Source organism: Canis aureus, chromosome 27 (assembly GCF_053574225.1).
Source record: "Canis aureus isolate CA01 chromosome 27, VMU_Caureus_v.1.0, whole genome shotgun sequence".
In the NCBI taxonomy this organism is placed as follows: Eukaryota; Metazoa; Chordata; class Mammalia; order Carnivora; family Canidae; genus Canis; species Canis aureus.
In genome coordinates this window covers 29643275-29670151 of record NC_135637.1, presented here as the reverse complement: position 1 = coordinate 29670151, position 26877 = coordinate 29643275, and the positions used below count along the sequence as shown (strand labels likewise).

The window sequence follows — 26877 nt, the reverse complement described above, 5'->3', positions numbered from 1 at the left end:
GTCACTCAGGGGTTAAGTGTCTGTCTTTGGCTCAGGGTATGATCCTGGAGTCCTGGGATCAAGCCCCCCATCAGGCTCTGTGCAGGGAGCCTGCTTCTCCCTCTGCCTATGTCACTGCCTCTCTCTCCATCTCTGTGTTTCTACCACAAATCCCTTGGATTTTCATGGGCCACTCAGGACTGAGGTGGTGTCTACACCAATTTGTCTGACATCACTGTCACATCCAGTGGAATGAAGGGTCGCCGTGTACAAGTGGCCTCCTCTGCACAGGATGCTTAGAACTTCCTCCTATATGATGACCCTGGTTGCAGCCCTCTCCTTCTCTCAATTTCCTGAAATACTGAAGACCCAGGGAGCTAGATTTTCCAGGTTGTGTGTGGAAGGCCTCGTGTGCTTTCCTGGAAAGGTTACACACTGAACATCGTTGTCATCTTTCACTGTTTTCACCTTTTTTTTTAATTTTTTTAAATTTATTTATGATTGTCAGAGAGAGAGAGAGAGAGAGAGGCAGAGACATAGGCAGAGGGAGAAGCAGACTCCATGCACTGGGAGCCTGACGTGGGATTCGATCCCGGGTCTCCAAGATCGCGCCCTGGGCCAAAGGCAGGCGCTAAACCGCTGCGCCACCCAGGGATCCCTTCACCTGTTTTAAACATTAGTTCTCCCCACCCCATGGGCAAGAACTCCCTCCTAGAGTCTGTCCTCCCCGCATATGGACACAGGTCTGCAGGAGCCCTGCCATTTGAGGTTGTCTGTGTGCCACTGACCTCAGAGCACAAGAGGCAGACCTGCAGGGTGTTTTAGCAGGAAGATGTGACAGCTGGAGAATTTCTGGCAAGAATCCAGAGGAAGAGATTGCGTATTGGTCACTCCCTAGACCAACTGTACACATAAATTGGATGAATGTTCTTTTTTTCCGTATCATTATTTTTAATATCCAACATTTATAATATGAGGACCAGGGCTTTCTCCTCAACTCAAGTTTATAAATTTTCAACTGGCTTGTGAAGTCAATAGGGATACTTCTTGTCTAATTTGGTTTCTGGGAAGACTTCATTCAGATCCTCAATGGTCATTTGATCAAATGGAATGATGTTCTTTATCATCTCCAGCTCTTTTTCATATTCTTCAATCCTGGCCTTTGAGAGGGATAAAAACTCAGCACAGCTTTTCACATCTTCTTTATCCTCAGCATCCACCTGGACAGTGTATTTATCCTCTGGCACAGGAAACTTCAGGGCATTAAACTTCTTCTCAAAGTCACCTACCAAGCCAGCCTTTGCCACATTGGCCTTGTAGTAAGCCCAGTCGGTAGCAGGTGGTTTCTCAGGAAGAGTAGCCAACCTGGAGGTAAGCATCTCATTCCAGGATTTCAGGGAGTTGGCAATGGCCTTCTGGTTTCAGGGTATGATCTCCACAAAAGCTACCCAGTCAATGGTTTTTAGAGCAAGTTTTTGCCCAGCCATCTTGAGATCCTTCACCGACCTCATCAGCCCACAGTCCTGAATGTTCTTTTTAAGAAAATCTTCTCAATGTGCATTGACTAAGACTCAATGATGATGTCACTGTGAAGACACAGGCGGAATTACGAGTATATTGTTCACAGATCTGTGCGGACTACATGGAAAATAACGATGGAAGTGGCATTGAAAATCTCAGTGCAGTTGCGCTTGGTGGCTCAGTGATCGAGCAACTACCTTTGGCTCAGGTCATTATTCCAGGGTACTGGGACCAAGACCTGCATCAGGCCCCCTGCAAGGGCCCTGCTTCACCCTCTGACTCTGTCTCTGCCTCTCTCTATGTGTCTAATGAATAAATAAATAAAACTTTTTTAAAAAAAGAATGACTTCATCTTTCATTTAAATAGACATTTAGAAACATTTTATAGAATCATTTGTCTCTTTTTTTAACCTTATGATTATATCATGGGTCTGTTCATGCAGGTAGGAAAATCTGAAGGGGTGCCCATGAATCCCCATGAGGACCCTTGTTGTATGAAATTCGCAGCTATCTGAGTGACCTGCATTGGCCGAGGTGTCTTTGAAGCCAGAGTAGTGGCTGGGGACACTGGAGCCCTGGTGAGTCTCAGTAGACCATCAGCAGGTACTCAGGAGGCCTCCTGGCTGCTGGAACCAGCATATGGCCACCGCTGCAGCCACTGCTCAGTGTGCAGGTGAGAATGGCTGTTGATCCCAGGGATGCAGAGAGGGAGGGCGGCTGGGTCAGCACAGGCAGGGATGGGGAACCTGCAGACACATACACGGGTGATGGATCAGAGGCCAGACTGAATTTCCTCAAATCTCTAAGCTAGACCAGCAGGCGTAGGCTGACAGTGGCTCTTTGTCCCTGAGGTCACTCCTGACCTGTGCACTGACAGAGTTGAATGAACATTAAAGATCACAGGTCAGGGTGACAAAGTCCCTGGTCCCCTCCATGGGCTCGGCTGCCCCAGGCCTCCTCTTCTACTCCCCCCTCTGCCAGAAGGGCTGTCCATGCACATAGGCTCCACCCACTCACTGCCCAGCCCCTCCCTGGGCCCTGATCCTGGAGCTTTGCTCACACCACACACTGAGGAGGATGGGGTTGGCTTCAGCCCTGGGAGAGCCCTGGGGGAAGCATCTGCTGGCACCACACACAAGTCCCTGCTCAGGGTCCAGACCTGAGAGGACACAGCTGCTGAGCTCTCATCAGGGAGCAAGGGACCAGCACACAGGCCCAGGCACCCTGAGTGAAGGATCCTCACAGAGCAGCCCTGTACGGACCACAGGGCAGTCCCTCAGCGCCCCCTCCTGGTCACAGGGCACTCACCTCAGCAAGGCCCAAAGCCCTGAGAGCCCAGCTGGTTTCCAGGGCTCACCAGTTCCCTCCCCATTGGCATGGCCAGGTCTGACTCTCAGAATGGGTTCCATCTCTTGGGCATTAGAGACATGAGTTCCACATGTTCTCACAGAAATGTATTTGTGTTTTAAACTCCTGTTTTTGTCATTTTTGTGTATTTTTTGGACTTCTATTTGCCATCATATAGTATGACACCCAGTGCTCATCTGTCAAGTGCCTCCCTCATTGGCCATCACCCAGTCACCCCGTTACCCCACCCACCTCCTCTTCCATTACTCCTTGTTCGTTTTGTACCAACATATTTGGTGTATCAGTGACAAATCCGAGAAGCACAGTGTGTTCACAGATGATCACTAGTGTGACTCCCATCAGGCCATATTGTATTAGAATACAGTCTACACTATAGGGACATATTCAAACCCTCATTCATTGTCTCCATCATTCATGTCTCCCTATACAGATTCTTTTCTTTTATGGACAAATCTCATTTTTTTCACATATTTTGCTGTGGAATCCACTCAGTAGGATTGTGTTGAAATATGGAAATTATATATACTACCGAAGATGGCGGAAGAGTAGTGTCCCCAAGTCACCTGTTCCCACCAACTTACCTAGATAACGTTCAAATCATCCTGAAAATCTATGAATTCGGCCTGAGATTTAAAGAGACAACAGCTGGAATGCTACGGTGAGGAGAGTTCACACTTCTATTAAGGTAGGAAAACAGAAAAAAAGAAATAAAGAAACTAAAAGCATCCAAGGGGCGGGGCCCTGAGGAGCTGGGCTGAGGCCGCAGCGAGCACCCCCAAGTCAGGAGAGCCCTGTCGGAGGAGCAGGAGCTGCACCAAACTTCCTGGATGGACAGGCGCCCACAAGGATTCAGAGCATGACACCAGGAGGTCAGGGATGCCCTCAGGCTCCCGGGGGTACGAAAAAGCCCCTGCCCCGGGGAGAGCCCCACACCCTGTGGCTGAGCTCTCTAAAGGGCTGCAGCATGCCCCGTGGCCTGGGAGCAGCTCGGAGGGGCTCGGGCGGAGGCTCCGCAGAGAGGGGGCTGCACGGCCGTGAGCCCGATTCCAGCAGTGCAGGCCTGGGAGCCCAGGGCGCCGGGGACACAGCCCAGGATCCGGCCTCCACCCGGGACAGGCGGAGGCGGGAGGGCTCAGGCAGGACAGCGAGGACACCTGCCGCTGGGGGCCCCAAGCTGAGCAGGTCAGGGGCCCCGCCCCAGAGCATCCAGTCCCCTGCAGACTGGGAGTTGCAGTAGTTACTGCGGGAACTGACTCTAGGGCTGGAGAGCTGGCCACCGCCACTGCTATTGTTCCTTGTGTCACCTTGTGCCAGGGACAGAGCAGGGCTGCCGGGGAAGAGGGACCTCACAGGATAAACAGCTCCCACTGAGACGACCTGGCAGGGGGCAGGACAGCTCCCCAAGTGCACAAACCTGAGAGTCAGCACAACAGGCCCCTCCCCTAGAACCAGCTAGAAGGACAGGGGAAGAGCAAGTTTTTTATTTTTTATTTTTTGTCAAATGATCCTTTGTTAAAATATTTTTCTTTGTAGTCACCTCGCTGGGCATTCCACTGCATAACTATTGATGTCATCTATGATGTCATGAGGATTACGGCAACCAACATTGCAGCCCACAGACTGGGCAGTCCCCAGGATCTCTTTAATGGTTCCAGAGAGTTCTCTGGCTAGAGATCGGTGTCACGTCTGTCAGGCAATATTGACAAGCTCATCAAAAGTGATATTTCCACTGTGCTTAATGTTTTTCTGCTGCTTTCTGTCTCTTGGTGGTTCCTTGAGGGCTTTGATAATCAGGGCAGAGGCAGAAAGTATCACTTCAATCTGGGCCTGTCTGTTCTGAATGATCAGTTTCACTGTAAACCTTAGACCCTTCCAATAACCGGCTGTCTTGACGATGTCATAACCAACCTTTTTTGGAGACAGACCCGGCAGTCGATCTTCAGGGCCAGGGCAGACATGGCACCGACCTCGCCACCGGTGCACCTCAAGAACATGACGTTGATCTCATTGTGATCGAACTTAGGCGGCATGGTGGAGGCAGCTGGTGTCGGATGACCCTGGATTCAGGAGGACCAAAGACAGTTGCACCTTTGCCTCCTCTGAGCCTAAAGCCAAAAGCAGAAGACCAAGTTCTTGACCAAGCAGTGCTGGAAAACAACAGGGGAAATCGGGGGACTTCCAGTATACAGAACAGGGGATACCCCTCCTTGTTTTGTTTTGTTTTTTGTTTTTTTGTTTGTTTGTTTCTGTTTGGTTTGGTTTGTTTTGGTATGGTTTTTTGTTCTTTATTAGTTATACCTTATTTTTTTTCCATTCCATTTTCCAGTATAACTTGATTTTAGCCACTCTGCACTGAGCAAAATGACTAGAAGGAAGAACTCACCACAAAAGAATCAGAAACAGTACTCTCTCCCACAGAGTTACAGAATTTGTATTTTCTTTTAATTTTTTTATTGGAGTTCAATTTGCCAACATATAGCATAACACCCAGTGCTCATCTGAAGTACCCCCCTCAGTGCCAATCACCAAGTCAACTCAAACCCCTGCCCAAATCCCTTCCACTACCCCTTGTTCATTTCCCAGAGTTAGGTATCTCTCATGTTTTGTCACCCTCACTGATATTTTCACTCATTTTCTCGCCAAATTACAGAATTTGGATTACAATTCGATGTCAGAAAGCCAATTCAGAACCACAATTATAAAGCTAGTAGTGGCTCTGGAAATAAAAGCATAAAGTATCCAAGAGACTACATGACTGCAGAATTTAGATTTAATCAGGCCGAAATTAAAAATCAATTAAATGAGATGCAATCCAAACTGGAGGTCCTAACAACAAGGGTTAACGACGTAGAAGAACAAGTGAATGACATAGAAGACAAGCTGATGCCAAGGAAGGAAGTTGAGGAAAAAAGAGAAAACCAATAAAAAGATCATGAGGAAAGGTTAAGGGAAATAAATGACAGCCTCAACAGGAAAAATCTACGTTTAATTGGGGTTCCAGAGGGTGATGAAAAGGATAGAGGAGCAGAAGGTGTCTTTGAACAAAACGTAGATGAGAACTTCCCTAACATTGGGAGGGAAACAGGCATTCAGATCCAGGAGATAGAAAGATTCCCCCTAAAATCAAAAAAATAAAATAAAAATTCAACACCTCGGGATCCCTGGGTGGTGCAGCGGTTTGGCGCCTGCCTTTGGCCCAGGGCGCGATCCTGGAGACCCGGGATCGAATCCCACATCGGGCTCCCGGTGCATGGAGCCTGCTTCTCCCTCTGCCTGTGTCTCTGCCTCTCTCTCTCTCTGTAACTATCATGAATAAATAAATAAAAAATTAAAAAAAAATTCAACACCTCGGCATTCAACAGGGAAACTTGCAAATTCCAAAGATAAAGGAAAAATCCTTAAAGCAGCAAGAAATAAGAAATCCCTAAACTTTATGGGGAGAAGTATTAGGTTAACAGAAGACCTTTCCACAGAGACCGGGCAAGCCAGAAAGGGCTGGCAGGATATATTCAGGGTCCTATATGAGAAGAACATGCAGCCAAGAATACTTTATCCAGCAAGACTCACACTCAGAATAGAAGGAGAGATAAAGAGCTTCCAAGATAGGCAGGATCTGAAAGAATATGTGACCACCAAACCAGCTCTGCAAGAAATATTAAGGGGGACTCTGTAAAAGAAAGAGGAAATCCAAGGGAACATTCCACAAAAACAGGGACTGAATAAGCATCATGATGACACTAAATTCATATCTTTCAATAGTAACCGTGAACGTGAATGGGCTTAATGACCCCATCAAAAGGCGCAGGGATTCAGACTGGATAAAAACGCAGGACACATCTATTTGCTGTCTACAAGAGACTCATTGTAGACATAAGGACACCTGCAGCCTGAAAAGAAAGGTTGGAGAAACATTTACCATTCAAAAGATCCTCAAAAAAAGCAGGGGTTGCCATCCTTATATCAAATAAACTAAAGTTTATTCCAAAGACTGTAGTAAGAGAGGAAGAGGGACACGATATCATACTTAAAGGATATATCCAACAAGAGGACTTAAAAATCATGATTATTTATGCCCCGAATGTGAGATCTGCCAAGTATATCAATCAATTAACAACCAAAGTTAAGACATACTTAGATAATAAATCACTTATACTTGGTGTCTTGAACACAACGCTTTCTAGAATCGACACATATTCTAAGTACATCTCCAAAGACACAAGAGCTTTAAATGATACACTGGACCAGATGGATTTCACAGATATTTATAGAACTTTACATCCAAATGCAACTGAATACACATTCTTCTCAAGTGCACATGGAACGTTCTCCAGAATAGACCACATAATGGGTCATAAATCAGATCTTAATCAATACTAAAATTGAGAATGTCCCCTGCATATTTTCAGACCATAATGCTTTGAAACTAGAAGAAAATCACAAGAAGTTTGAAAGGATTACAAACACATGGAGGTTAAGGACCAACCTGCTACAAAAAGAAAGGGTCAACCAGGAAATTAGGGAAGAATTAAAAAGATTCCTGGAAACTGATGAGAATGAAGATACAACCTTTCAAAATCTTTGGGATACAGCAAAAGGACTCCAGAGGGGGAAATGCATCGCAATACAAGCATCCATCCAAAAACTGGAAAGAACTCAAGTACAAAAGTTAACCTTGCACCGAAAGGAGCTAGAGAAAAAAGAGCAGATAGATCCTACATCCAGAAGAAGAAGAAATTAATAAAGATTATAGCAGAACTCAATGAAATAGAGACCAGAAGAACTGTTGAATAGATTAAGAAAACCAGGAGATGGTTCTTTAAAAGAATTAATGAGATAGATAAACCATTAGTCAGCCTTATTAAAAAGAAGAGAGAAAACACTCAAATTAATAAAATCATGAATGAGAAAGGAGGGATCACTACTAATACCAGGGAAATACAAACAATTTTAAAACTTATTATGAGCAGCTATACGCCAATAAATTAGGCAATCTAGAAGAAATGGATGCATTTCTGGAAAACCACAAACTTCCAAAAATGGAACAGGAAGAAACAGAAAACCTGAACAGGCCAATAACAAGGGAGGAAATTAAAGGAGTCATCAATAACCTCCCAAGACACAATCTCCAGGGCCAGATGGCTTCCCAGGAGAATTCTATCAAATGTATAAAGAAGAAACCATAGCTATTCTACTAATGTTCGGAAAGATAAAAAGAGATGGAACAGTTCCAAACTCATTCTATGAGGCCAGCATCACCTAAATTCCAAAACCAGACAAAGACCCCACCAAAAAGGAGAATTATAGACCAATATCCCTGAGGAAAATGGATGCAAAAATTCTGGAAAACTGTGTGAAGTTTCCTCAAAGAGTTAAAAATAAATCTGCCCTATGACCCAGCAATTGCACTGCAGGGGATTTACACCAATGATAGAGATGCAGTGAAATTCCAGGACACCTGCACCCCAATATTTATAGCGGCAATGTCCATAGTAACCAAACTGTGGAAGGAGCCTTGGTGTCCATCGAAAGATGAATGGATAAAGAAGATGTGGTCTATGTATACAATGGAATATTCCTCAGCCATTGGAAAAGACAAATACCACAATTTTCTTTGAAGTGAATGGAACTGGAGGGTATTCTGCTGAGTGAAATAAGTCAATCGGAGAAGGACAAACATTATATGGTCTTATTCATTTGGGGAATATAAAAAATACTGAAAGGGAATAAAGGGGAAAGGAGAAAAAATGAGTGGGAATTATCAGAAAGGGAGACAGAACATGGGAGACTCCAAACTCTGGGAAAAGAACAAGGGGTGGTGGAAAGGGAGGAAGGCAGGGTGTGGGGGTGACTGGGTGACGGGCACCAAGGGGGCACTTGATGGGATGAGCACTGGGTGTTATGGTATATGTTGGCAAATTGAACTCCAATAAAACTAAATAAATAAATAAACAATAAATAAATAAATAAATAAATAATAAATAAATAAATAAATAAATAAATAAATATTTCGTTTAGCTCTGCAACAAACTACCCAGTTATGTTCCCAAGCGACTTGGACATTTGGCATCCCCCCCCCCCCAGCGATGAAGGAGAGTTCCTGCTGCCCCACATCCTGGGCACCATCTGATGTTGTGGTATTGAATTTTAGCCTTGCTGATGGGAGTCTGATGCTGCCTCACTGTTTCAGTGTGTAGGCCCTAGTGACTTATCACGTGGGAAATCTTAACACAGGTGCAATTGTTCTCTGTGTACAATTTTGTAAGGGGTCTGTTCACATCTGCTCACTGGGATGACACGACCCAGCACCCTGGAATTCAGGAGCTCCCAAAGCTCTGATCTGAAAGGAAAGAGAAAATCATTATCACCAAATACCAGAACTCAGGGAATTCTCACTAAATCCCTAGAGTGGTACCAGTGGACAGATAGGCAGTGGGCCAACTGGTTCTCTTGGGTCACACATCTTGCACAACTGCCCTTCTTCTCAATCCAACACAGCAATAGTGTGGGTCATATCGCTTCTGAAATCCATGTAACTATTTTTTCATTGGGAGATGAATATCTTCAAAAGGAGGTATTTTCATTGGAATTTAAACAAGTCTGGAATTTAAATTTAAACAATTCTGTTTCTAGTGAGATACAAAGCATTCAATGCCAGATTCTGAGCCTGTGTTGCTTAGAGGCAGGGACAGGGGAGTGATGGAATAAGAGGTGAATAGTAGGGCAGCCCACCTTTAGCCCCAGGCGAGATCCTGGAGACTGGGATCCAGTCACACTTTTGTCTCTCTGCATGTAGGCTGGTTCCCCCTCTGCCTGTGTCTCTCCTCTCTCATTGTGTGTCTCTCATGAATAAATAAATAGAAGAAAATGAAAGATGTGAAGAGTAGACGTTATCACTTGTCTCTGGGAAACAGAAATTATCTGGGTGATATTGATCGTATGCAGCTCTACAGCAATGATGATCAATCTCTCCCCAGGCTGCAGCCCAAGGTGGTCAAAGACGTTTTTGTCAACACACCTGGGCCTGGAAAATTAGGTTTGAATCCCTGCTTGTTCTCTCAGTGCTGTAATGGGTCACAATATAGCATCTCTGCCTGAGAGCTGTGGTAACATTGCCATGGTAACCCCTGTGTTTCTACTGCTCTTGTGAAAGAGAAGATGACCTTGGATCTGGGGTCATCAAGAGATTCCTTAGGGCAGTGACACATGTACACATGGGAGAGTTCTTACTCTTGATATTCACATATCCTACCACCCTGGATTATGGAAAAGTTCCAATGGGGACTAAGGGAAGAGGGAGACAGAGTCAGTACCTGTGGGCTCAGGACACCCATTTACAGGAGTCTCCATCAACCTGGTAGCAGCTATAGCAAAGGCTCAAGCATGCACCCACATCAACCAACTTCACTGAGGCAGGCTGAGCATTTTCCCAGTAATGGTGCAACATCCTCCAAATCTCATAGCCCATAAAAGGGTTCATGGCCATAGGCCCCAAATTCCTACTTTGATGGACCCCCTTCTCCTCAAGTGCACAACCCAAGCCTCAGGTGATGAGTGAGGGATCCCATCCAGCTCTGAGAATGGAATTGCCTATGACCCGTGTCCTCACACAACATCCCACATCCCAGTGTTCAGGCCTAAGACACAGTGAACCTTGGTCACTTCTGAGCAGTGAAGCCTGTGAGGGAAGGGAAGGCTCTGCTCTGAGCTCTGGAGGTGCTGAATCCATGCTGGGGAAGACTACACCCCCTGTTTAGATAGTCCTGGACCTCTGATGGAGACAAAGTCAATGAAAGGCTCATTGTCCTCATTTCAGGAGAAAAAAATCTTCGCAGCACAGACTCTGGTTATATGACATTTGGAAACCCAGGTAACATGACTGTTACCACATTGAAGTGTTTTGTTTTATTCTTGTTTTATTTCTGAGGACATATAGAACTTGAAGAGATAATGGAGAATAGGCTCATTATGAACCAGGCGGTAATTTTAAGTACACATTAGATATATCACTTATTTTACACGTTATAAATTTTCATGGAAGAAGCATCTGAACAGATGAAGGATTTTGTCCCATGTCCCAAACTGTCAGTGTCACTGTTAGAAGCATTATTGTTTCTGATTAGACAGTGAAGGTCAGTCTAGTCCTCAGGCTGCAGCCCAGAGATGAGGGTGCCCTCCAATGACTGAGGCATCCTTGGATCAGGAGAAGCAGCTGGGGACCCCAGAGCCCTGGTGCTTATCTGAGTCTAAGTAGTAGTATAGGTGATACCAGGGAGAGCTCCATGGCTTCTCCTGGAACCAGTTGATGTAATAGCTGCCAACACTGGAGCCACTGTTCACGGTACAGGTGAGTCTGACTGTTGTTCCAAAGATGTCAAGAGGGAGGGCGACTGGGTTAGCACAGGCTGGGACAGGGACCTGCAAACACAGACACTGATGTGTAATGGAGCAGAGACCAATGTAAAACTTCCCAGCATCTGAGCCAGAGGGGCTGATAGAGCCAAGGAACTGGAACATGGTATGTGACGCCTGTCTGTCTGTACCTGTGCACTGAGAGAAATACATCAGGAGACAGGAGTATAGGCAATGATGACTATCCCCACACCAGGTGGGGTCCCCAGACCTCTTTTTGTCCTCCATTCTTTTCTACAAGAGGGGTGTCCATGCAAATGAAGTCCATCAAGTGATTTCCCAGCCCCTCCCTGAGCCCTGGTGCTGGAGCTCAGCTCACACCACATTGTGGAGGTTGGGAGTTGCTTCTCCTCTGGGGAGAGCCCTGGATGAAGCACCTGCTGAGACCACATACAGTGTCTGCTTAAGGGACTCCTCCAGGCCTGAGAGGACACAGCTGCTGAGCCCCAACAAGGAGCACAGGGCCCAACACACCGTGTGATGGGTCCTCACTGAGCAGCTATGTAGGGATCACGGGCCCATAGCTCCCCACTGGTCACAGGCACCCAGCCCACCTTGGACCAAAGACCTGGGATCCCTGGGGCCTTCACCAGCTCACCAGGTCCATGTCTATTCACAGTCCCATGTCTTATCTCTAGATACCATGATTTGTACACACTGCACATGATTACTCTGTTTCCTCATTCTCTGAAGTGATGCTTCTCTATGGAAAAGACAAACATGTACACAACTGACCTATTCAGGTGTCACCAAAGAAGTTACCCCAAGGTGAAAGTTAAGCGTCTATCAGGTCAAACATCACTGATCAGAGGACAGTGGAGCTGGTTTGAGGGGTTTGAGGCAGATCATGAGGGATTGATGGAGTTGAATACTGTCCAGGAAGTAAGGTTCTAGGCTTATTGCCAAGACAGCAGTTCAGCAATGATTTTAAAGCTCAAGTGATGCTGTTACAATCTGTTCGGAATCAGATATGACCGAGTGATTTGTGAAAAGCAAACAGCTTTGCCTGGTGGAACATTTACTGGTGAATATTAGACATAGCTCTTTAGGTTTGGAAGTGAGACATATCTCGTAAATTCATGGTTTCTGTGCATTTGTGTTTTCCAATTCCTCTCAGATATTTGTTGCTTCACACACTGTTTATATTGTACCCAATTATTTTTTTCTTTTTTTAAATTTCTTTTTATTGTAGTTCAATTTGCCAACATATAACAATAACACCTAGTGCTCATCTCATCAAGTGTACACAAGTATTTTCATTTATAGTTTCGTACCCTTTACTTTCCTTCAATTGGAAGATGAGTGTGAAGTTTTATCGTTGTTTCCACATGCCTGGGATTAGCGTGGAGAAATCATGTTCTCAATGGGCCCCAAACAACTTTGGTATATGTGCAAATAGCCAAGAAATCTCTAGACTCATAAGGACCTGAGATAAAAGATATATGACCATGATCACCCTCTTCCCTCAGATAACTTTAGGATGAATGTTTCAGATGAGTCATGGTGCATTTATTTAGATGGCCATACCTTTTAATTTATTATCTTATAAAATTTATTACATGGACTGTTTTCCTTTTTTTAGGATTTTATTTATTTATTCATGAGAGATACACTGAAAGAGAGAGAGGCAGAGACACAGGCAGAGGAAGAAGCAGGCTCCATGCAGGAAGCCCGACGTGGGACTCGATCCAGGGTCTCCAGGATCACACCATGGGCTGAAGGCGGCGCTAAACCGCTGAGCCACCCGGGTTGCCCTGATTTTCTTTTATACATTTATAAAAGATTTATTTATTTGAAAGAGAGAATTGGGATAGTAAGAGAGAGACAGATGAGTGGGGGACGAGTGGGTGGGTGAAGCAAGCTCTCTCCTGAGCAGGATACCTGACAAGTTGATTGATTTTAAATGTTACAAAAATTAAATGTCTAAAATGACCACTCTTGATAATCTGTCACTTTGCATTTGCAAATATTTCATTATAATTCAGTTCCTATCTTCATGAAACTTATGGATTTTTAATATCTTTTATTTTGAAATTTGAGTCTGGGTATAATAAATGAGGAAAATAAAAAAAAAATAAATGAGGAAAATAAGCTTTATAATGTATACTCAAAGTTGTTCATTCCTCCCTGCTTCTCTGTAGTATTCTCATTATTTCCTCCTTAAATGTTTGAAGGGATTCTCTAGAGAAGCCTTTGAACCTGGAGTTATCTTTGTGGCAAGGATGTCAGCAGAAGATATGAACAAGTAATTTGGTATAAGTGCTGGTGAGCATGAGTTAAACAAAGTGATTCCTCATTCCTTAAACATAATCTACAGTGCATAAATTGTGTCTGTGGCTCCACTTTATATGATTTTAATTTTCATTTACCTTTAATATTATTGTTTCTTTTGTTTTTTATTTTAAATACTTTATTTATGTATTTGACAGAGTGGTCTCTGACTTTAGAGAGTGCACACAATCAGGAGGAGAGCCAGGCATAGGTCAAGGGAGAAGCAGGCTCACAGCTGAGCAGGGAGCCGGATGTGGGGCTCAATCCCAGGACACCAAGATCATGATCTGAGATGAAGACAGATGCTAAACCAAATGACCCACCCAGGTGCCCCCTATATCACTGTTGATGTAAAAAGAACTAAAATACTAATTTTATTACAATGAGATTATTTTAGTAATATTTAATAAATATAATGTATTTTAAAGCAAAATAAACAGAAGCCATCCAAGTATAATGTCAAGTGTTGCACAACATTATTTAGAAGGAGCCATCAGATAATAATTACGCTATCCTATGTCTCTTGATATTTCCCTGAGAGCCCACGGTCATCAGGAACCATGATGCTCAAATCGTACAGTCTCCAGGCTGAATTACACATTGACATCTACTGGTCACGTGTTGTCCCTCACCTCTTCATGTCACAGCATGCACTGTTCCAAAGCAGGCTGTGGTGACCACAAATGGATTGCAATTTTGAATCTGTTTCTCAGTGTTCTTGAATCGTTAGTGGGATGTGGGAATGATTAAGTTAGAAGATATTACTCTCTTTACATGTAAGGGGATATTTTCAGAACTAATTTCATATTAATACAATAACAGACGCTTCTTAACACTAACGTGCATACGAGTATCTTGGAATGCTTGTTAAATACACATCTATGAACAATGAGAATGGTTTCTGATTTAGAAATATAGCATGGAGAATTATAGTTTTATCAAGCTCCACATGATGAAAATATTAATTTGGTCCTCATCATCAAATTAGTGAATAAAATGAGATCTACCAAGCCTCTATGTTTAATAGACCATATTGAAAACTGTCGATTAAAAAAAAAAAGAAAACCGTCGATTGAGGCTCAGTATTTGTTTATGTATAATGGAAATGAAGCTCCTCACTCTTCAACATTTTAGACAGAGAGGGAGCGAGGAAGCACAGTCTTGGAAGGTCACATTGGATAGATGGACATGCCCTGGGAGAGATAAATGGGGTTCATTTCATGAACCACTGAACAGGAGAATGGGGTCAGGGAGCTTCACTTCCCATGGTGGTGTTGACTCTTTCCCCATCTCACTCTCTCTCCTGCCTTTATTTTTTTTTAAGATTTTATTTATTTATTCATGAGACACACAGAGAGAGGCAGAGACATAGGCAGAGGGAGAAGCAGGCTCCATGCAGGGAGCCCGATGTGGGACTCGATCCCAGAACTCCAGGATCACTCCCTGAGCGGAAAGCAGATGTCCCTCTCCTGCCTTTAAAGCTGAGGTTTTCTGAGCCCATGAGGAGGTTTTGGTTGCACCTCCCCATAGATTTAAATCACTGTGTAAATGTACTACCCATACACAGTGAACAATAATAGTCTCATCCTCAGGCTGGGCTCCTGTGATGGTGAGGGCAACTTTGTTCCCAGAGATGGATCCAGAGAAGCGATCAGGGACCCCGGGGGGGCAGCTGTTTGTGCTGTAGATAAGCATGCGAGGAGCCCGGCCATGGGTCTGCTGGTACCAGCTGGGGTAGTTACTTGTAAAGACTGACCCAGAGCTGAGGCCACATGTGAATGTGACTGTCCTTCCTGGAGACACTGAGAGTGATGGATCCTTGGTGACCACAGTCTGAGAATCTGCTCCTAAATTCAAGAGGAGAGAAAGGTGTTGATATTGGAGACAAGGGTCGCATGAGTCCCTGTTTTAAGTGCTCCCCACAGATGTAAAGTCTTTTTCCTGACCTGAGCCATAGATAAGGAGCCCAAGAAGAAATACTGTCCAGGCCATGGTGGGGACCCTCACAGACTACAGCCTCCTTAGACTCCTAGGATGGAATGGGGTGTCCCTGGACCTTTTCATGTCTCCTGTCCCATGAGGTTAAGAAAACACTTCATGCAAATCAGCTTCCTCTCTCTCCCTGCCCGAGAGTCACCAGCATGTCCCCTAGGAGACTTTGAAAGGAGCAGAAACTGGGACTTCACACACGCAAGTGACTACAGGGTGACCTGAGACACTGGGTGTCAGGAGGACATCTTCCAGTAGATGACCGCCATACTGTCTCTAGTGACCTCTGCCCCAAGGCTCTTCTCTGGAAAGCCTGAAAGCTGAATGAGGAGGTGGATGTGTTCTCACCTCCTGGCCCCACATCTACCTCATCTCAAACCTAACCCATCCCTGGAACATTTTCTTCTCTCCCCAGTGACATTCCCTCTTCTGTCCTTGGAGGGTCTTAGTAGTGCCCCTTCCAACAGTGAGGACACTGGAAATCTCAGAGCCCCTGTGACAGATGTAGGGGCAGTGGTCTCCTCTCAGTTAATCATGGACCCGGTCTGCAGTAGTCCCCGGGGAGCTGAACAGGGATGTCTCTTTATTAGAAATGAGGATGACATTGTGTGAACAGGTGATGCTCATGGAGCATGTTGAACTCCATTCCCCTTTGTGTTCTGCTGTTGATTGTATTGTATGATTGTCCCATCCATCTATCATTCCATGAAAATCATATCTGGACAGGTTATCCCATGCTTTAGTAGAGGATGAATTATGAGGCCTGTGTGATTCAGAGCTGAGAGCTCTTGTGGCTCCAAGGCCATAAGTTCAGGAAAGTCACCCACAGTGAGGTGGCCACTTGCTTCCTCTAGTGTGCAGGAGCCAGTCATAGATTTTCCTGGTCTTCCTCACCCAGACCCTGAGTCTCACGATCAGCCCACTAGCGCCCCCTGCTGACCTCAGACACTATGTCACCAGCCTGAATTAACCTTCCCAGACCTCCTGGAAGGGCCTCTGACCTTTGCAGGTGGTCCTCTGATGTCACCACCCAGGACAGTACAATGAGCAGGTCAGCTCTGTGGGGTTGAGCCATTCATTTTTGCAGGGCATCGATTCCCTCAATTGGACAGCTAACTGGAATATTTATGTCTCAGTATGTTTCAGGTTTTCTGAACACTTGAGTTTGCATCTGCCTTGTCCCTGGTATCATTACTGGGACTTAATGCACTTGAAGTAAGCTCAAGATTTAAAGTCTCTAGAGAAGCCCATTGGTTCAACCTTGGTAATAATTCTCCTTGGGTTACCCGTATAGGCTGACTTACTTGGTTATTGCTGTTGTTGTCAGGGGCCCTGCTAGGTTCACCAGCCTCCACTTATTCCACTTAATCCACTTATTAGTGACATTTCGTAGATCTATATATTGGTTTTTAGATACACTTTTTTTCTAGGGCTGCCATAATAAAGCACCACAGAATCGGTAACAATACAATAAGAGTGCATTTCTGCTGTTCATACACAACTCCACAGTCTGTAGGGAGTGGCCATTATCTGTTTGGAACCTGTAGAGGAGTCCCTGTTGTCTCTCCGTAAGTGTAAGAAATTTGAAGACAATTTTTGGGGTTTGCTGTCTGCAGCTGCAGAACCACAATCTCTGTCTCCACCCTCCCACGGATGCCTCCTTGACTCCATCTGACTGTCATGTTACAAGCACAGGAATCAATTGAATTAGGAGGTCACACCACCCCCTTCATCACCGCATCTGGTCCAGTTATATATGCAGCACCCCTTTTCCATAGAAGGTCATATCCTAAAGTCCTGAGTTCTACAATTTCAACATATGTTCTTTGGTAGGATACAGTTTAAATGAGGATAATAGGAAAGAAGAATTTTTTCCAAAAAGGCTTATAATTATCACTATTTATTTATTTATTTATTTTAAATTTTTTATTTATTCATTCAATAGAGACACACAGAGAGAAGCAGGAACACAGGTAGAGGGAGAAACAGGCTCCATATAGGGAGCCTGACATGGGAATTGATCCCAGGACTCCAGGATCAAGCCCAGGGTGGAAGGCAGAAGTTCGACCGCTGAGCCAAGGTGGCGTCCTTTTTTTTTTTCTCAAAACATTATCATTACTATTTTTAAATATGCAAAGCAGTTGGATTGCACTGAAATGCCATCTAATAAAATATATATTTAGAGAATACAAAATGAGGATTTTTCCATTTTTCATTTCTTAGCTGTAAAGGAAGATTTTTTAATGTTTCTTTCTGTCTTTGAAGAAATGTATTTAGCCTCCATCTAGTTCTGATCCAACAGACATTTTATAATACAAAATACCTAAATTTGGGTTTTTGTGAACTAATGCCTCCTGAGTCACTCATACACTTACTCGATATTAGGACTTACACAGGAATGGAAATCAATCCAGACCCTTCTCATCCCCATCTCCCTATGGCTGGTCTGCATGATGCTCTAGGCTCAGGTGTTTGGCCATGAGATGTCAGTAATCGCATGATATTTGTATCCACACTGGATGAAACAAAGTGTATATCTCCCTTCCTCATCTGGGTCTCTCACTGGGCCCAGCACCACTATAGTGTAGCCCCCAGGGGTACTCATCCTCGTCCTCAGGCTGGGAACTAGCAGATGGTCAAGTCAAACTTGTTCCCAAGAAGGGAGCCTGAGAAATCAGTATTTACTTGGGCAATCTCTTCCTGGATCCAGTATGGATTCTCCTTTCTCATTCAGGATTTTATTTTCCTGGTTCTTGACATGTCATATATTTTTACTGGCTCCTGAATATAATGGCTATTATATAATGTTTTGCTTGGTCCTCAGTTACTTTTCTTCAAACAAGTGATCCTCCCACTGATGAGCAGCAGCAAGGGGAAGGATGTTTGTGTCAGTTTTCCAGTGGCTCAAGTGAAAATGTTTACCACTCTGCTGCTTACTCTCTGCTGGAGAAGGAGGGGCAGTGATTGCCACTTCCCAGTTCCCATCAGGTGGAGGTGTGGGACGAGCTGTTTCCTGGGCCCTGCCAACACAATGGTGGGATGCACAGGACTGAATGGAATGGCTTTCTTGCAGGGAATGGATCCTCTGCTCCCCACTGCATTCCTTGTCCTCACTGACACCAGGGAGAAGAGGGTCAAATGCAGGTCCAGCTCCTTTGCTTCCTGCATCAAAGTTCAGTGATTTTATGCTCAGGGAGAGCACAGGCTCAGTTCCCCAGTGTTCAGACAGTCACTAGCAATGGGTATATAGCAACAAACCAGCTTTGCCTTGTACCACTGCATTCATTCTCTCTGCTGAGCAATGAGGTTCAGATGGGGTCACCAGGACCTGCCAAAATCATGGGTGGGAAATACTGGAGTGCAAACTGCCAACTAGGCCTGCCTTGTCCAGAATTGTTGATGTTCCCATGCTATGGAGGCTCAGCTATCTCCCGAGTAGCTGACACCATGGCTGATGGTATTGGGGCACTGCCTGCTTCTGCCAGGAGGATATGGACACCATGTCTCTGATGAACGATAATGTAAACCCTGCATGAAGGCACAGTTTGGGGATTCATTAGGTGTGCAAGTGATAGGCAGGTTTGTCCAAATATTTCCTCCTCTCAGGCCAACTTATCTCCATATCTTCTGAGCAGAGGAGTTGCTGCTTTTGGAGTTTGGGTGTTTTTTGGTTTGATTTTCTGGATCTAATGCTCTGGATGATTCTTGGTTGGAGGAAGCTACAGCATCCTGTCTTACCTGTGTGGGACATCATACAAGAAAAAGAACCAGGGTATGCACTCTTGTGTTTCCCTCAATTTGTTTGAACTCTTCCTTCTTCCTTCTTCTACCTTTTGATGTCTTCCTATACTTGTTTGCTGTCGTGTGTCAGGACATTTCATTTGTAAGAGAGAGGACCTGCATGAATGGGAGCACTCCCTACTGTCCAGAACTGGGGATCCTCATGGTGCCTTCTCTGAATGCTTTCTTCCAGGGCTAGGATGGCGGGGATCCTGCTGAGCTGCTGCGATGGAGGAGATTATCTTGACTCTCAAGCTGTGTAATTAAAAGACAAAGAACGTGATTATTATTTTTACATTATTCTATACAGGGTAATAAAAAGTAAATACATTCCATAACCAAGAACTCAATGTGAGACGTTTTAAAGGCCAGCAGGAAACCAGCATAGCACAAATGTCTGGCTTTCTGTTCTTAAATGCAGAAGAGTGGAAAGAAGAAATTTTGATTCCTTCTTTCCCTTATTGTTTGTGTGTAGAACTTTTTTCTGCAATAATTTCATATTTAGATAAATAAATGCAAATATTGGATAGATATCTCTATATTTCACCTAGCTTTTTCTAATGTAACATTTGTGTTCCTATGATATGTTTATAAAAACAAGTACTTGCCTGATCATCTTGTGAAACTACAGAATTTATCTAGATTTCAAGGTTTATTTATTTACTTATTATTTATTTATTTATTTATTTATTTATTTATTTACTTACTTACTTACTTACTTATTATAACACAGTTTTGCCTGAAATCAATCCAAGTAACAACATTGCATCTATTCATCAGGACATATTAAAATCCTCCAATGTAGGAGTTTTCAGTCTTTCTCTGCTCTTGATTTTGGGAATTTGGAAACAGTTGGTATGCTATTTTTTAAATGTCCCAAAATATGGGTTTGTCTCATGTTTTCTTATGATAATGCTAACGTTATGGATTTGGGGGAAAATAACAAGGGATGAATTGATGTTCTTAATACCTCATAGGGAAGATGTGTCATACTAACATGACATATCATTGAGCATATGGATGGGGACAGTCCAAATTTGCTGATTCCTTTTCTGTTCATAATCTATCTGATGCCAGTCTACTGGATTTTGGCCATTCTGATAGGTGTGCAATGGTAGCTCATACACGTTTGCATTTGTTTTTCCCTAATGATATGCAATATGTAACAGAATATCACACGTTTAAATTCTATCTGCCTATCTCCTTCTGTGAAATATCTGGTAATGTCTTTTTTCTAATAAATTTATTTTTTATTGGAGTTAAATTTGTCAACATACAGAATAACACCCAGTGCTCATTGCATCAAGTGCCCACCTTAGTGGTAACAATTTAACTTACTTTTTCTTCTGTTTTTTTTTTTTTTCTTGTGCTTTGTTTGAGAAGTTCATTGTATAGCTTTTTTCCTTCTTTCTTTCCTTTTTCCTTTCTTCCTTTTCTTTATTTATGTACCTTTCTTTGTATCCTTTCTTTTATTCCTTCTTATATATATTTGTATTTTTCTATTTTTTTATTACTGCTCAACTCTGACGAAGTTTGGCAATTTATCTGAAATACATTCTGCTTCTGATTTATTGATTTTCTCTTAGATTTTATTTTTGTCATTATTAAGGGGAAATGGGACACATCTTCTCTTATAGACGTTTAACATCACATTTTCCAGTCAGCCAGATGATACTAGATGTGTTACCATACCAGTCATGGCACCAGCTGCTCTCCATTGGCTCCCGTGTTCCTAAAACCCGTGTTCTGCTGCTATAATCTTTGCCTATGAAGTTAGCGAAATACACCAGTGTTTTTAATGACTTGGCGAAGAGGAAATAACTCTACTCTGGAGTGACACCAGGGTTGGTAGTAAAAGTCCTTATGACGATCCCATCTGAAGGCCTAGAGAACACACAGCCTGAATCCATACATGCTGCAAATGAACTTCCAAACAATAAGCCATTTTGTTCAGGTCCAATGCATTGAGGATAGAACTAAGGAAGTGTGCAGATTTATGATTGCTTTGAATTGTGTTGATTATGAATAAAATTTCCATAAATATTCATGTGGGGATTTTTCTTTACAAAGCTTTTTTTTTTTACCTTTTATATTTCTTAGTGTGCATTGATTTATGTGTTCCATGCAATAATCAAATAATAAGAAATCATCCTCTGGTTGAAAGTAAGGCAATAATGATCCCAGCTGCAAAAAGAGCTGACATGTGCATCAGCAGAACAGGGATGGGGCTGAAGGACCATGATAGCATCGCGACCTAGGAGAATTTCTTTTACTGAGAAATCAGAAGATGACAAGTGAATGTTCACTAGCCTAAAAGAACTTGTCCCTGATCACGAGGACAAAACTGTCTCTTTCCTTTGACACTCTCTGTGTATAATGGGCTACTCTGAGTGACTCTAAGGTCAGAGATGATGAAGCAAGTGCCATTCCCGGGAGGTCCCCAAGATGCGCCTGGGCTCAGGGCATCAACTGAAGAATCAGCAGAAACCCAGGGGGAGCCTAAGCAGGCAGCTGCTGGGGCGCTCACTCACTTTGCAAATGGGTAAGTGGGTTTTTGTCTCACTTCCCCACACGCCTGGAGTACTGTGCCACCACTGAGACTGCTGTCATATGCTGAGCAGTAATAATCAGCCTCGTCCTCAGCCTGGAGCCCAGAGATGGTCAGGGTTGCTGTGCTGCCTGACCTGGAGCCAGAGAATCGATCAGGGACCCCCGAGGGTCGGCTACTACTATCATAGATGAGGGTTCTGGGGCCTGTTCCTGGGAGCTGCTGGTACCAGCCCACATAACCTCTACCGATGTTGGAGCTGCTTCCAGTGCAGGAGATGGTGACCCTCTGGCCCAGGGACCCAGACACTGAGGCCGGCTGAGTCAGCACAGACTGGGCCCAGGAACCTGCCAGAAGGAGAGAAATAAACAGGGTGATGCTGTAGTCTGGACCCAACATGCCTCCCAGCCCCTCCCCTTGTTCCACATCCAGTCACCTGTGCAGTGAGCCAGGAGGGTGAGGAGCAGAGGGAACCAGCCCATGGTGGAGGTCATCACGGATCCTGTCTTCAGTGGCCCCTCAGCTGAGCAGAGCCTCCCCTCATCTCTCCCTTCCCCTCTTCATCCTCTGAGAGAGGGAGGTGACCTTCCATGCAAATGAGACCCTAGGTCTCTGACCCCTCCCTGGCCCTGGGTCAGGTCCCTCTGCTGAGGATGTCAAGGGGGTAGGTAGGGGAGGGGCTATGTGGGGCTGGGGTGTGGTTAGGGAGGTCCCGGCTGTGAGACTTGAGAAGAGGTCACAGTCAGTGCCAGGAGGTGTTCCCAGCTCTGATCCAGCCTGAGCCCTAAGAAATAAGCCTCAATTCCCTTCTGGCATCCTGACACCACTTCACCCTGCATGACATGGGGATCAGTTGGCCATAGGACTCAGGTCCTGTCTCCAGAGCTCTATACACTCTCCTCCTATTATCTGGACATGTCTCCCCACATTTAGTCTCCCATGACAGTGGCATAGATTTTAGGTGAATTTAGTCTCCCATGACTGTGGCATAGATTTTAGGTTACAATCTAGTGTCTCGGTGTGAGGGACTCCTGGGTCGCTCAGTGCTTAAGCATTTGTCTTTGGCTCAGGGCATGATCCTGGAAGTCTGGGATCAAGCCCCACATCCGACTCTGTGGAGGGAGCCTGCTTCTCCCTCTGCCTATGTCTCTCTCTCTGCCTCTGTCTCTCTGTGTCTCTGTCTCTGTCTCTCTCTGTTTCTGTGTGTGTGTGTGTGTCTGCCACGGATCCCTTGGCTTTTCATGGGCCACTCAGGACTCAGGTGGTGTCTCTACACCAATTCGTCTGACATCACTGTCACAGCCAGAGGAGTGAAGTGTCCCCGTGTACAATTGGCCTTTTCTGTGCAGGATGCTGAGACCTTCCTCCTATATGATGACCCTGGTTTCAGCCCTCTCCTTCTCTGAGTTTTCTGAAATACTGAAGCCCAGGGAGGTAGATTTTCCAGGTTGTGGGTGGAAGCCCTCATGTGCTTTCCAGGAAAGGTTACACACTGAACATCGTTGTTGTCTCTCACAGTTTTTTGGCCTGTTTTAAACTTAGTTTAAATAAATAAAACATTTTTTAAAAGGCTTTCATTTAAACAGACATATATAAACATTTTATAAAATGCTTTGTCTTTTTTTTAACATCATGGGTCTGATCATGCAGGCAGGAAAACCGGAAGTGATGCCCAAGAGCCCCCATGAGGACCCTGTTGTATGAACTTCGCAGCCATCTGAGTACTGGAATTCCCATACACAGATGAGCTTTCTGGATGAGAAATTCCGGATCCCACTCATATCTGGGGTGGGCACAGCTTGGGCCTGGGTCCAGCATGTGCCGGACAGAGCAATTGTTAATTCAGCCCCCCATGAGTAGGAGAATGAATTTCTATTGGCAAAAAGCACCTGGACCCAGGGTTGTTGTCAAGGTCACCTGTGAGTGGTGGAGAGTGGAGATGAGGGGCCACATCCCTAAAGTCACAGACCCTGTGGTCCTGACTTGGAACAGATGATTTAGCAGAGGTCCAGCCTGGCTGGATGTGTCCCTGTTGAGACTGTGGGAGGGACACCCCAGCCCTGAGAGCATAGGGAGGGTGAGTCCCACATCCTCAGGGGCCTTGACAACTGGTGGAGCAGCACTGAGGCTGGGGTCCCAGAATCAATGTACTGATCAGCCTCAGGCTCTGATTGGAGCCCAGAAATGGTGGGGGGGCTGAGCTGACCATGGAGACAGAGAGTTTCCCTAGGAATCCTGAGGATCAGCATTCTCCCGAGGAACAGGAATTCAGAGAATATCCTGGCTGCCCAGGTGACACGACTACAGTTCCTTGTGTTCCCTGTTACTAGGGATTGTGCCTTCTGGAGACTGTGACACCAAGGATAGCTGGTGAGCACAGAGTAGCCTAACTTTTGGACGGCTGGAGAAGCCCAAAAACTGCAGAGCCCAGGACAATATACAACCAAAGATGAGACAATTGTGAGTGTGAATGTGTGTGTGTCTGCATGTTTGTGCACACGTGACCCAAAATTAGGCCAAGTGGCCCTCATTCCCTTCTAAGCCTTCTCCACACACTGGGGGAATGCCCTTTATCTCAGGTCCTGGTACCCGGATTTCAAGGCCCGTGTCTCAAAGCCCTTCTGCCTGGGGGAGGATTGATCCAGGTAGTGAGAACTCATATGAGAGCAGCCCTGTAACAACATCCCTGAATCAGACGTGCAGGTGCTGCCGAGTGACACAAACAGGAAGGAGAATGTAGGGTGTCACATGTAGCCTCAATTTCTGGTCATTCTTCTCCTCATAAATGGACCCTGGAGATTGAAAACATCAGCAAGGTAATTTGTGGTTTTCTCTGAAATCCGGAGGTGGAGACGGAGCTCAGACCTGAAGAACCAGAGGGAGAGACAAGCCTGAGGGACAAGGGAGCAGAGGGGAGAAGGGGAGGGAGGGGGTGGGGGTGTTGTCAGGGAGAGTCTGCAGGACCTGGTCCAAATTCACATGTGTCTGGTTCAGAGAGAGGAGACTGTCTGTGACCAGGGTTAGAGACAGTGTATGAGCTGCGGGTACATGAGGAGTGACAAAGGTCACACTTTATGGAATGAGATGATAGAACTGACTGTGCATGAATATTTGCTGGGCAGCAGGTTCAGTTGCAGACACAGTATTTATCCCTGTCCATCTTCACTAGCCCCCTTAGGGGTGTGCAGCTGGGCTCTGATTCCTCATCTCTTCCAGTCTTCCTCAGAAGTCCTGTGATGTGTCACTTTGCAGACATCCCCTTAGCATTTATCTTTTATCTTTTGAATCCAGACCTTCTAGGGCTTGTGGTGGCTCAGTGGTTGAGCATCTATCTTCAGCTCAGGTGGTCTCAGGTCCAGGGATGGAGTCATGCATCAGGTTCCCTGAAGGGAGCCTGCTTCTCCCTCTGCATATGTCTCTGTCTCTCTCCATATCGCTCATAAATAATAAATAAATAAATAAATAAATAAATAAATAAATAAATAAATAAACTATAAAAAAAGAAAGAACCCAGACCTTCCTACAGATATGTGTCCCTGCATGTATCTCCAGGTAAGTTTCTCTGAGAAGTAGCTCCAGACCATGTCTGTGGGTCCAGGGGTCTTTGTCTCATGTCCTCCTTATCTAAGACGCTGTGAGTATCGGGAGCTGCTCCCACTGCCATGGTCTGTAGCACAGTGACAGTCAGCCTCGACCTCAGGCTGCAGCCCAGAGATGAGCAGGAGCCCTGCATTGGCCGAGGCTTCCTTGGAGCCAGAGAAGATGCTGGGGACCCCATAGCCTGGTGAGTCTCAGTAGACCATCAGCAGGTACTCAGGAGGCTTCCTGGCTGCTGGAACCAACCTATAGCCACCACTCCAGCCGCTGCTCAGGGTGCAGGTGAGTCTGGCTGTTGTTCCCAGGGATGCAGAGAGAAAGGGCGCTGGGTCAGCACAGGCTTTGATGGGGAACCTGCAGACACATTCACGGGTGATGGACCAGGGGCCAGACTGAATTTCCGCAAACCTCTAAGCTAGACCAGTTGAAGTAGGCTGACAGTGGCTCTGTGTCCCTGAGGTCAGTCCTGACCTGTGCACTGACAGAGTAGAATAAACATTAAAGATCGCAGGTCAGGGTGACAGTCCCTGATCTCCTCCATGGGCTGGGCTGCCCCAGGCCTCCTCTTCTCCTCCCCAGTCTGCCACAGGAGGGGCTTTCCATGCACATGGGCTCCACTCACTGACAGCTCAGCCCCTCCTTGGTCCCTGATCCTGGAGCTCTGCTCACACCACACACTGAGGAGGATGGAGGTGGCTCCAGCCCTGGGGAGAGCCCTGGGCTGAAGCACCTGCTGAGACTGCACACAGGCCCCCAGGGGAGACTGCCAGGCCAGAGGCGACACACGTGCTGAGTCCCCGTCAGGGAGCTCAGAACCCAGTTCTCAGTCCCAGGCACCCTGAGTGAAGGGGCCTCACTGAGCAGCCCTGTAGGGACCACAGGGCAGTCCCTCAGCGCCCCCTCCTGTTCATAGGACACACACCTTGGCAAGGCCCAAAGTCCTGAGAGCCCAGCTGGTTTCCAGGGCTCACCAGTTCCCTCCCCATTGACATGTCCAGGTCTGACTCTCAGAATGGGTTCCATCTCTTGGGCATTAGAAGCATGAGTTCCACATGTTCTCACAGAAATATATTTGCGTTTTGACCTCCCGTTTTTGTTTATTTTTGTGTATTTTTTATTGGAATTATTTGTCCAACATATATTATAACATCCAGTGTTCATCCGTCAAGTGACCCCTCATTGCCTGTCACCCAGTCACCCCATTCCCCACCCACCTCCCATTCCATTACCCTTGTTCGTTTTGTCTTGTTTTTTTTATGTAAATTTATTTTTTATTGGTGTTCAATTTGCCAACATATACAATAACACCCGGTGTTCATCCCGTTAAGTGCCCACCTCAGTGTCCATCACCCATTCACCCCCACCCCCTGCCCACCTTCCCTCCACTACCCCTTGCTCATTTCCCCGAGTTAGGA

The 26877-nt window shown here is 45.3% G+C and overlaps 4 pseudogenes across 2 annotated transcripts in view; all 4 read right to left on the bottom strand.

The window, feature by feature from the left end:
* Positions 1 to 22480, bottom strand: part of LOC144299598 (immunoglobulin lambda variable 1-40 pseudogene) — a 34719-nt pseudogene extending 12239 nt beyond the window's left edge. Inside the window, exon 1 of the transcript XR_013366281.1 lies at positions 22302 to 22480. The product of XR_013366281.1 is annotated as an immunoglobulin lambda variable 1-40 pseudogene (transcript). The remainder of the gene's footprint in view (positions 1 to 22301) is intronic.
* The window catches only part of LOC144299429 (immunoglobulin lambda variable 1-47 pseudogene), a 365984-nt pseudogene that overhangs the window by 249779 nt on the left and 89328 nt on the right, over positions 1 to 26877 (bottom strand). The window lies entirely within an intron of this gene.
* Positions 984 to 1637, bottom strand: LOC144299535 (ATP synthase peripheral stalk subunit d, mitochondrial pseudogene; annotated as a pseudogene).
* Positions 4363 to 4938, bottom strand: LOC144299534 (large ribosomal subunit protein uL11 pseudogene; annotated as a pseudogene).